Raw genomic sequence first — 12,662 nt, 5'->3', positions numbered from 1 at the left:
GTGCTTCTAAAATGAATATTTTAATTTTAACATTTAGTTAACACAATGTAACTCTGAAGAATGTACTTCTTTTCTTCATGTAAGTCACATTGAACTCTATATGAGATAATTGGCGACTAATAAAAAGTAGAGTAAAGTTAACAAATTCTGCTGGCGTTATGCCATCTTGTAGAAGGGGTTTGCTTGATGGAACTTCTTGGGAGGATTTTGAAGTAGCCATGCATTCCTTATCGCCAGCAGCAGATGAATCCAGGAACTGGTGGTTATATCAGTCTACCAGCAGGTGGAGATGGAGATAGACTGAAGGCAGTGATACCAGATGGTCAGCCCCTCCATCAGTTAATATATATCTCTCTCCAGCAGGTGGTGGATGGCTTCTCATCAGCTCCTCGATTCGACGTAGCTGGGGGTTCTCCTGGGCAGTATAGCTAGTTAAGATGGGGCGGTTGGTAGAGGGTGCCTTCTTTGGGGGCATAACTGAATTTTGGGTCCCTGCCTCACCCCAATATCCCCTTTCTCCCAGTGCCTTACTTGACTGACTGTGTCTGAGGTTTCCTTCCTCACAACTGGGAGGAAAAAAAAAACCTCTGCCAGTATAAAAAAAACAAAAAAACCAACCATTTAAACAGAGACAGACACTAATGCACAGAGCTCTGTGCTCAGAGCTTGAACAACAGCCTTGGGTCAGGGAGCTGGAGTGGCTGATCTTGCTGGAAGGCCACGCTACTTTGGTGCACCACACTACCCTTCTTTGTTTCGTGCCGGCTCTTTTTTCCTCTTCCCGGGGCGGCAGGAAATGGCAGCTGAGTCAGCTAAACACTGCTCCCGATGTGGCAGTCGGCGTTTGGCTGCCGATATCTTCAGTACAGGTTGCGCTGATACCAGCAGGAGGGACGGTGCCTTTTCAGTGGTGGAAGCTGCGGTTTCCAGCGCTGACTTGCATGGCGCACATACTATTTTGTTGACCACCTGTGCTGCGGTTTTGGGCCATGTTCCACTTTCTGGAGATTTTGAGCGGATGACCATTTCACTTCAGCATCCTGGAGGGGGTAGTTGGGAAGTCTTTGAGGTCTGTGCTGGGGGGGGGGGGGGGGGGGGGGGGGGGCTGCAGGGACTGGAGACTCAAAAGGTTTTTTCTCTCTAGAATTTGTGCTTCTTAAGCACCAAGCTTATATTTTAAAATGTGTCCTGCCTCAGTCCCTTTCAGTTCTGGTTCCAGTGGCCCTGGAGGGCCCCGTTGGAGATCTGGGTCAGCTGTCCTGTTTCCTGGGGAAAGATCCAGCCCTTAAGCGGAGGCGGATGGTCTCCTCCTTGGAGGTGGGGTCCCTAGTACCTGTAATATCTGCCCCCTCTTTGATGACTGCTTCTGAGGGCTCGTTGCAGTGCGCGGGGCTGGAAGCTGTTGAGGAGGGTGTGCTCCTCCAGGAGGAACCAGATGATCCCCTTGGTGGCATCTGTTTCATAGAGGGGAATTTCTGTCTCTGATTTCTGATGTGTTGGAGATCTTAAATATTTCTGACCCCGACGCACCTTCCAGTGACCCCGAACCTCCTACATTAGGGTCTGGTCCTTATGGAGGATCCCTCCTACTTTGGTCTTTTGGCCTGGCTTTTGAGCGGTCCAGATTAAGGAAATAGGGATATTCAGACTCGGTGATTACCACGTTGCTTCAGGCTCAGAAGCTTTCCACCACAGCGGCCTATGCACAGGTGTGACAGACCTTTGTGGCGTGGTGTTCTATTCATGCTGGATCTCCCTTGACTGTCCGTTTTTCAGATGTTGGCTTTCTTGTAGGACTGTCTGCAGAAGAGCTTGACCTGTATTGGATGTGGTTCGTTTTCTTTGGGGAGGGTCTTACACCTGCACCCTTCTCTTCATCAGCCGTGCCCGGTGTGGTGGCTGAACCTTGTGCTTCGAGCTCTTCAGAGGGCGCCGTTTGAATCATTGTGCAGGGGGACGTTGAAGAAGGATCTCACTGAAAACGGTGTTTTAGTGGCCATTGCATTGGCTCGCCAAATCTCAGAGGTTCAGGCTTTGTCATGTCGAGATCCATTTCTTCAGATTTTGGAGGCAGTCATCTCCATTTGTATGGTCCCGTCCTTTTTGCTGAAGATCGTGTTGGCCTTTCATGTCAATCAGTCACTTTTTTCTTCCCTCATTTCAATGGGAGGAATTTCCTGCAGACTTTGTGACTCTTTGCTTGCTGGATGTCCGGAGGGTTCTCCTCCGCTACTTGCAGATGTCTAATGAGTTTCAATGCTCGGATCATCTTTTTGTGCTGCTTTCTGTCTTGCAGGGGAAACACAGCCTCTAAGGTGACTATTACTTGCTGGCTTAAGGAAACCATCGTGTTGGCCTACATTTTGGATGGTCAAGCCCTGCCAGTGCATCCTATTATCCTATTTGCATACTATTATCTCTGATCATAGGGGCAGTAAAGCCCTGCACTGTTCTAGCTCTATTTTTAGAGCACAGTTTGGAACAGTGCGGGGCTTTCGATCATCTGGCCATGTGTTCTTAAGTTTATTGGGCAACCTGGAGGCATATTTTCAAAGCACCTAGCCTTCCAAAGTTCCATAGAAACCTATGGAACTTTGGAAGGCTAAGTGCTTTGAAAATATGCCTCCTGGGTTCTGTTTGCGTTGCCGAGTTATGACTTTCGGTTGTGAGGAAGGTCTTCAGTTCTGTGTTATTTTTTGCTACCACTTTCAAATGTGACATACTAACTGATGGAGGGGCTGACAGTCTGCTGTCACTGTGTTCACTTTGACATCTCTGTCTCCACCTTCTGGTAGATGGATATAACCCACCAGTTCTGGATTCATCTGCTGCGATTAAGGGGAAGAAAATTATCAGGTAAGACATAATTTTACCTTTTAGAGTATGCAGGTACTTTTATCACATGTACTTTCCTGCTGATTTTCAAAGACAAATGATACAGGTGGTTTGTCTTTGAAATTTAGTTTAAAGTATGCATACTGAAAGCACCAACTTGCTATTTGTGCAAATGGCTGAGGAGTGTGTGTGGGGTGTTGGGGGGGGGGGGGAGTAGAGGAGTGAGTGTGTGTGGTCTTAGGGGAAGGGAGGGGAGGAGAGGGAAATGGGATTCTTACTTTTGAATATACCAAGTACGCACCTAATTTCCTCTCCTGGCATAAACAGAAACCCAGGAGCACATTTTACACAATTTAAAATATGTGTAGATAGGGGAGAGTACTTTTCAAACAGGCCAAGTTACTTGAGTAAAAAATTTTAAAACTTCCCTAATAAAGAATATAATATAATCAATTCTGAACTTTCCCTTTGACTCAAGCATAAAAGACTTTTTAATCTGTTATCTTTTGAGGCATACCAGAGAAGTGTGATGCATTGTTGCTCAGAGGGTACGAGGATGGCCACTGCTATTGCAGTGATCTCTGCCAACCTCCAGTCCTTGAGGTTGGTGAGGGTGCTGTCTACATGGGGAATTTGCATGAATAATAGGAAACCTTAAGAAAGTACTTGTCTAGTTATACTTCTGTTACTCCATAGAGGTCTACTATTTCTTTGCTGAGTGAGTTGCAAGGGATAGAAATGTTACACATCCCCACCTGTCCCTCCTGGAATCTTACCCGTCCCCACCGGAATCTTATCCATCCTCACCCACCCACTGGAGTCTTACCCATCTCCACCCTTCCTTGCAAGAGTTTAACCCTTTCCCACAAGAATTTAATGGTACATTAAAAAAAAATTCGTAGTCTCTCGGTCTCTTTCTGGGTTCAAGCCGTAGCACTGCAGACAAGGAAGGAACGGAAGTTGGAACTTGGAACACTCTGGTACGCACACGTAAGATTCACTGGCACTGTGTGCTGAGAGGTTGCCACATGCAAGCACCAATAGGTCAGGTGACATCTGATACTCGTGCCTGTGTCTGAGTTGAGGTCTGCATATCAGCAGGGAGGATTAATAGTAACATAGTAAGTAATGGCAGATGACCTGAACAGTCCACCCAGTCTGTCCAGTAGTCACACTCATTATCAATTCATGATTAAATCAACAATAAACATGATATTATATACTTGATTATGGTCTTTCTTTGGTGTTTTTGGGATGTAGACCATAGAAGTCCATCCGGTCCTATCCTTATGTTCTAGCTGCTGGAGTTGCCATCAGAGTCCACTCCAGCCTATTCGTCTTCTCATTTGCCAGACGCTGACCGTAAAAGTCTGTACAGCACTGACCTCATGTTCCAGCCACTGAAGTTGCTGTAGCCCTTTCCAGCCCGTCCTAAACCAGATTGCCATATATGAGACACAGACCATACAAGTCTGCCTGGTATCGGCCCTAGTTCATCACATCCGGAGTTGCCATCTAAGCGTCATTTGACACGTTCAGACACATGCAGCTATTTAAATTTAGGTTTTTTATAACTTCCATTTTCTAATTAGAAATCCTCTGTGTTCATCCCACACCGCTTTGAAATCTGTCACCATTTGTGTCTCTACCACCTCCTTAATGGAAGACTTTCCACATCTTTGCTATTAAAGCAAGGAGGAGAAGACAGCACTCATAGGTCTGGTATGTGAGAGGCAGGTGCAGCTTACATTTCCATGGGAACCCTGCATGAGCTGCTTCTATCCCCGTGGGTTCTGTGGGATTCCTGCAAACCCTGTTGCCATGCAGGTCTCTAGTGAGGCGTTAACCATTCAAATTTTTAGGTTAAGACTTGTTTTCAATAGTTATACGGTAGTCCATTTGTATAACCAACCCTTTGATATCTGGCTCTGGATTTAATTAACTAAGGACTTGCTCCCAGAAATAATTCATATGTCTTATTCGCTTAAAACAACCACTTTCTGTTTTAGCGAACTCTTATTACAAGAATGTATTTAGCTTTTGTTCCATAGGGTTTGTTGTAAAGAGAAATTCCATTATGTAGCTTCCCACTGTTCCAGAACCTGTGGGATAGTTGTGTCTATTGACCAGCAGGTGGAGATAGAGAACTGAAAACTGAGCTGAGATATATCTCTCTTGGCATCCAGTCCAGCTCCTTAATATTTTCTATTTCCAGCATGTAGAACGCACTTTTCAGCCTCTGGTTATGAGTGATTTGCTTCTGGTCCACTTGGCATACTGGCTCTAGTTGAGCTTTGTGGGTGGCTTGAGTCTTCAGAATCATATCTGGAGGTCTTCAGATTCCTGTCTTTGGTGCCCCGTGAATTTTCTTCTTCCTTCCGTTTACCTTTCCCCTGTTTCCTGTAGTGCTCTCTCCTTTTCCAGCACAACAACCTTTAAAAAAAAAGAAAGGAGAAGGAAGGAACTTTACTAGAGAGCCTGGGACAGAGTATCAGCCCTAATTTTTCTTAGCTGGGGTAAGGCTTGGGAGGAACAGCCAACAATGTAAGTCTGACTCTGAACTACTTTGAGGGCTGCAAGTTCTCCTTGATGCAGGGGAGGGATTTTGACGCACCTCTTGGGACTGCGTTGTGCTGCGTTTGTGCCAGTCGGTCAATGGCAACTCCTGCGGTCGCAGTTAAGTGGTTTTCCCGCTGTGGGACCCATTGGCTGGCATCAGAGTATTGAAGTGCATTCAAGCCGGGAATCCCATGGGACTTAGGGGAAACGGTCGGTGGCAGCATGTCTTTGGATTCAACTTCTGAATGTGCCGGGGACTTTAGGATCTCCGGCAGGACCAGTGTGCAGTTTGATGCAGGAGAGCCTGGGAATGGGCACCGTTTTGTTGGGGCCAACTGGCAGTGAGGAACAGTTTCTATCAGATAACATGCAGAACACAGCCACCATTTTACAACCTCAGAGCCCGACAAAGCATTCATCTGCATCAGTATCTTTGTTTTCTCCGGAGTTTATATTGCTCTTACACCGGGCTTATTTAGTGTAGCAGGAACAGTCAGAGTTGCTGCAATGTGTTTCAGTTTTTTGCCCCTCCTGCTCCTAGGAGATCGCGTTAGCCTCATCTGTCCACTCCTGGAGGTCTATCTCTGCTTCTCCCTCCTAATCTGATGTGGCCTCGGTCTATTAGAGGAGCCATCATTGAAGGAGCCATTAGAGGAGGGAGATGACCTGAAAGTACTGAGAATGTTTCATATAGAGGAACTCAGTATTCTTATTTTTGAGGCTTTGGTGGTGCTTTCTATTCCGGAGCCTTCTGCTTTGGTGTCAGGAGTTCCATCTTCGTCTATTGTGACTGGGCTTAGAGGTCCTTCCCGATGCATCCATCTGGGTCTCGCCAGATGCAGGGCTGAGAGTGAGAAGAGCCATGGCTCAACTCTACCCATTGTTTCTGGACAGGGGTGGCCTGACCTTTAGGCCACCTGAGGTGATGGCCTCAGGCAGCACTCTTCAAGGAGTGGCATCTCCCGGGAGTGCCATCTCCCTGCTCCTTCCTCCACTCCCTTCCCTGAATTTACCTTCTGTTCTTCATGTTCCAAAAGCCGGTGGCAGCAAGTACGATTCCTATATGCTGCCCTGCTGCTGGCATTCACCTCTTCTCTTTACTGTGGCCCACCTCTTTGATATAACTTCCTGTTTCCTCAGAGGTGGCTACAGTAAAGAGGCTGGTGCCGGCGGCAGGGCAGTTTGTAGGAATTGCTGCCACTGGCAGCTTTTGGAAAATGAAGAACAAGGTAAACTTGGGGAACACGGTGGAGGAATGAAGGGGGGAGATGCCAGAACTTGGCCCGGGGGGGGGGGGGGGGGGTGGCGTGGCATCTCGGACTCACCTCAGGCTGCATCCTGCCTTGTGCCATCCCTGTTTCTGGAGGAGAAAGAGAAATTGCAGTTTCCCAAGGTGGACTCCCTTGATTCGGTGCTGACGAACACTACCTTGCTGTTGGAAGGGGGCATTACTTTTAATGACCTATAGGATAGGAAACTAGAATGCTTGCTGAAACAAGCCTTTGAAGTGGCTTCTTTGGGTCTTTAAGCGATAGTATGCAACTTGTTTATGGCTAGAGCATGCCTGAAGTGGTATCAGCAGTCTGCAGTACAAGATGGGCGCCATAATGCCTAGCTGGAAGTGGGGTTGGCCTACTTGGTGGATGCTATTTATGATATGTTACGAGTTATGGCCTGCAGTATGTCTTTGGCTGTCATGGCATGTTGGCAACTTTGGTTGCAGCATTGGTAGGGGTACAACATCAAAGTTGTGTCTAGTTAACCTGCCCTTTCGCGGCAAGTGACTATTTGGAGAGGTTCTCAGTAACATGGGGGAAAAAACGGGGGGAAACTAAGCCACAGCGGTTGCTGGAGTTTAAGCCAAAATCATCTGGTCGTCCGTCTTTAGGGAGCTCTCGATTTCAAGACAGCAGACGGTACTGGTCTGGTTGTCGGCAATGTGGTCAGAAGCCCTGCTTTCACGCATGCTAATCTTCCATTTGTGCGGTCAGGATGTCCTCCTCTCAGCTAGAGTGCTCAGCCTCCCAGGCTTCGCAGTGATGTGAGGCTGGTCCACTCTTCTTCCGGTGGGAAGGATGTCTTCAGGAGTTTCAGGAGGTTTGGGCCAAAATCACTTCAGACCAGTGGGTTACAAGTTGAAGTTCTCTCCTCTCTTGAAGTCTCCTTGTCAAAAGAGAACCAAGGCGGTCGAGGTTCAGGCTACCATAAAGTCCTTGCTGGCTCTCTGGGCCATTGTTCCATTTACCCAGGCCGAGCAGGGACAAGGCAGATACTGCATGTACTTCATTGTCCCAAACAAGAAAGGCATCTTTCATCTGGTCTTAGATCTCGCTTTAGCATGGAAACACTAAGAGCAGTCATAGCCTTGGTTCAAGCGGGAGAATTTCTTACCATCCTCAATCTCAAGGAGGTATACTTGAATATACTCATATGGCTGCAACAGAGTTTCTATGTTTTGCGGTGCTGGGCCATCACTTTCAATTCAGGGCTTTGCCCTTCGGTCTTCCTGCTGCACTAAGAACATTTACCAAGGTTATGGTGGTGGTTGCGGCCTTCCTTCAATGTCAGGGAATTGCCTGTATCTCAACGGCTGGCTCATTCGTGCATTGTTAGTCTTCTGCAGTCGATAGCTTGGGTGATCAATTTCGAGAAGAACAGACTAACTCCATCTCAGACCCCGGAATATCTGGGCATTTTATTCGACACAGCAAGGGAGAGGATCCTCCTCACAGTCGAAGCTGGTTCAAGAGATTCGCCTTTTCCTCAGACAAGGCAGGCCTAGGGTCTGGGATTACATTCAGGTTCTGGCGTCAATGACGGCGGCGATAGAAGTGGTTTCATCAGCAAGGGTTCATATGCAGCCTTTGCAGGAGTTCCCGTATAAGCCACTGGTCTCCAGTGTCACAGAAGTGGAACCTTCATTTTTCTTGTACGCTGGCTGCCAAATAGAGTATGCAGTGGTGGTTGTCACCTAGGAACTTGACTATTGGAGCTCCCTTTCCAATAACACAATGGGAGATGGTGACACCAGCAAGTCAGCTTGGGGAACTCATTGCAAGTCACATCTGGCACAGGGCACCTGGGCAGAACAGGCATCTCAGTGGTCGATAAGTTGTTTCAAGCTCAGGGCAGTTTGGAATGCCTTATGTGACTTTGTTCTCTTTCTGGCGGGAGCCCTGGTCTGAGTTTCTCCAACAATGTGATGGCGGTGGCTTATATCAGCAAGCAAGGTTGGAACCTCAGCCATCTAATGGTGGTGGAGGCAGCCTCCCTCATGAGTTGGGCAGAGAAAATTCTTCTGTGCTTGTCAGCAGCTCACATCGCTGGGTCCTTGAATGTGGAGGTGAGTAAAGTTACAGAACACGTTGAAAAACAAGGTTTAATAGGACAAAGTCTGCATGGATTCAGCCAAGGGAGGTCTTGCCTCACCAATTTGCTTCATTTCTTTGAAGTTGTGAATAAACATGTCAATAAAGGTGAACCAGTTTGATGTAGTGTATCTAGATTTTCAGAAAGCTTTTGACAAAGTAGCTCATGAGAGACTCCTTAAGAATATTAAGGAGTCATGGGATAGAAGGCAAAGTGCTTCTGTGGATTAAGAATTGTTTATTGGACAGAAAAGAGGGTAGGATTAAATGGCCATTTTTCTGAATGGAGGAGGATGAATAGTAGAATGCCACAGGGATCTTTACTGGGACCGGTGCTATTTAATATATTTATAAATGATGTGGAAATCGGAACGAGTGCGGTGATTAAATTTGCAGATGACATGAAACTATTCAAAGTTGTCAAAACTCATGCGGATTTTGAAAAATTGCAGGAAGACCTTAGGAAACTGGAAGACTGAGTATCCAAATGGCAGGTGGAATTTAATGTAGACAAATATGAAGTGATGTACATTGGGAAGAATAATCCGAATCATAGTTATCTGATGCTAGGGTCCACTTTTAGGAGTCAGCACTCAAGAAAAAGACCTAGGTGTCATTGTAGACAATACGTTGAAATCTTCTGCCCAGTGTGTGGCAGCAGCCAAAAAAGCGAACAGGATGCTAGGAATTATTACATAAGAATAGCCATACTGGGTCAGACCAATGGTCCATCTAGTCCAGTATCCTTCTTCCAGTAGTGGTCAGTCCAGGTCACAAGTACCTGGCAAAAACCCAGTTAGTAGCACCATTCCATGCTACCAGTCTCAGGGCAAGCAGTGGTTTCCTCCATGCCCATTCATTAACAGACTATGGACTTTTCCTCCAGGAAATTATCCAAACATTTTTAAAATCCAGATATGCTAATCACCATTACCACATCCTTTGTCAAGCTTAACTATTCTTTGAGTCTGTTATTGACATGGACATAGGGGAAGCCAGGCACTTGTGACATGGATTGACCACTCCTGGAAGCAGGCACGCCTTGGACCTGGGAGAATGGGAACTATCCAGCCAGAGTTTTCAGCTGATAGTGTCCCGATGGGGGTTCTCTGCTTCTGAACTTGAGGGTGTCCAAAAGGAATATTTTAACTGAAAAACAAGTAGTAGTAGTAGAAAAAATTCCCATAAATTCAAAATGTGTAGCAACAAATGAACTCTTAGTGGATCAATAGTGCCAAACAAAAAATATATATTCTTTCATAAAGCACTAATCAAATAATAAAAAGAGAAAAAAGATCTCAGTGAGTCAGCTGTAATTGGACAAAAGACTAATATTCTAAGCATTCAGACTCCTAATTATAATCAATGCTCAAAGAACCTGCTGTTCAAAAAAAATATATATCTATATATATAGATATGTGTGTGTATATGTGTATATATATATATATATATATATATAGATATAGATATAGATATATATAGATATAGATATGTGTGTGTGTGTGTGTGTGTGTGTAATTTTATAATATCAAAATCAAAAATATGTCCATATATCATAATGCAACTCCTGTGCCTTATCGTACAAACTATGGCTCATTCAAATGTTACTGGCTAACATGACATACAATTCAAAAATAAGCATCTCAGATCAGCAGTTTTTAATTCCTTTAAGCTTGAAGTTGGAATTGAAAACATCACTTATCTTATAATCTTTCCTGACAGGGACTTCCATTTCACCTCAGCTTCTTCAGAGGGTGGAAGAGTTCTGATCACATGCTTAATAAGTATTTACAGCTGCATAGTTAATCTCACAACGCCAGCCTTCACTCTTGTGTGCCTGTAGTTTCAAAACTGGGGCACCTTTTCTTTCGGCGCATCTCACAGAACAAGGGCATCTTCTCTTTCAGCACGTCTCTATTAAGCTAAAAAACAAACAAACAAAAAAGGAATGCCAAATTGCCCAAGTTCTTCAGCTGTTGGAAGGAACCAGGCTTATGGGGATCAATGCCTTACTGCAGTCCTGACCGGAGACGATATACTGTATGTCTTCCCTCCTTGGCCTGTGGTAGGTTGTGTTGAAAAGGATTGTTTGCACTGGAGTCGAATAATTCTCATAGCCCCGGGTTGGCCATGGAGGCCGTGATACTCTGACCCAATTCAGCTTCTGGATGAGGATCCTTTCTGTCTTCTGCAGGCACATAGCCTACTGATGTATGGTCTGGTGCTCATGGAGGATCCGTGCCCTTTTGGTCTTTTGGCTTGGCAATTGAAAGGGCTCGGTTAAGATGAAAAACTTATTGATTTAGTCATTGCTACCTTCAGGTTTGGAAATGGCTCTATATCCATGGCATATGCGAGGGTATGGAGGACATTCAAGGGCTGGTGTTCTGAGTGTGGACTTTCTCCCTTCTCTGCTCAGATTGTGCATATCCTAGCGTTTCTTCAGGCATGTCTTCTCTAAAAGTTCAGGTTGCGGTTTTGGCCTGTTTCAGGGGCTGACTATAGAAGACATCTCTTGAGCCTCACCCGGATATCTTTTGATTCTTGCAGGGAGTGGGCTGCTTGTGGCCTCCCTTTTTCATACCGTGTCCAGAGTGGACCCTTAATTTAGTCCTTTGCGTTCTTCAGAAGCCTCCTTTTGAGCCACTCCAAAAGACCTCCTCGAAAACTCTTGCACTAAAGGCAGCATTCTTGGTGGCTATTGCATTGGCACGTAAGAGCTTCAGGCCCTCTCTTGTCAGGATCCCTTTCTCTGCTTTTCAAATGCAGGGGTCTCCCTGTGCACAATTACTAATGGCAGATCATCAATTTTATGCTTGAGTTCTTTGAGTACACTTGGATGTATGCCATCTGGTCTAGGTGATTTACTACTCCTTAATTTGTCATTTTGGTTCAGTACATCTTCCAAGTTCATTGAGATTTCTTTCAGTTCCTTCGCATTATTACCCTTGAAAACCATTTCTGGGGGTTGGATCCAAGATGGCCGCACTTACCTGAGGAGCAGCAGACTCCCCTTTTCTTCTTCTGAGAAATGCCTAAACGCCGTGGTAAAGCAGCGGTTCGAGTCTCCCCACTGCCTGTTTCCCCTATTGTGGGTCCAATGGACCTGCCATTTGAGGAGTCTTGGGGGCTGAAGGAGAAGTCAGGAGCGTACCCAGTGGAGATGCCGACTTGAAAGAGGAGGCGTCGTCGTCTCCTGGGCTTGAGATGATGCTGAGCCCTGATGAAAGAGCTCCTCCCCCGCAACCACAAGGTTCGAGTTCTCCCCTCTCTGAATTGATGGTGCCTTCTCTGAGAAGTATGCAAGGCACCATTTTGAGTGAGGCTCACTTACATCGGGGGGAGATTGGAGGAGATGGATTGGAAGCGCAGTCCTGGGAAAACAAACTTGTTGTGAGTGAGATGGGGGATCAAAGTGCTCCTGAACGTGAAATGACAAGTGATACTTATCAATCTGTGCTGGGTTCTTTTCCTGAATTTTTAAGAAAGAAGCCTACTGAAGTAACTTTAGACTCTTTATGGTCTTTAATTTCTGATCTAGGTTAAGACTTTTCTTACAAAAACTGCTGCTCTTACACAGAAGCTCTCAAGTAGAACAGAGTGGGAAATGTTGAAATACAGGTGAAGGAATTGCACTCTCGAATGGATCAAATTGACAAGGATTTTTCTAATATTCAAAATGTAAAGATCTCTTTAGTTAAAGACTTGTCTAATGTGAGAACTAAGTGTGAAACTTTTGAAAATTTTGCAAGGAGCAATAATCTTCGTTTTTTAAAACTTTCCAAGGGTAACTACGGTTAGGCTCTTGGAAATGGTGAAGCATTACATGAAGGAAATTTTAGGAATTCCAGAAGATATATTTCCTCCTTTTACACAAGCTTAATATTTACCAAGAAAAGC

The 12,662-nt window shown here is 45.5% G+C and overlaps 1 protein-coding gene across 1 annotated transcript in view; it reads left to right on the top strand.

Annotated features, from left to right (window-relative positions):
- The window catches only part of ZFYVE1 (zinc finger FYVE-type containing 1), a 170,943-nt gene that overhangs the window by 118,105 nt on the left and 40,176 nt on the right, over positions 1–12,662 (top strand). The window lies entirely within an intron of this gene.

Source organism: Microcaecilia unicolor, chromosome 9, assembly GCF_901765095.1.
Source record: "Microcaecilia unicolor chromosome 9, aMicUni1.1, whole genome shotgun sequence".
NCBI lineage: Eukaryota > Metazoa > Chordata > Amphibia > Gymnophiona > Siphonopidae > Microcaecilia > Microcaecilia unicolor.
This window is presented reverse-complemented; position numbering and strand designations above follow the sequence as displayed.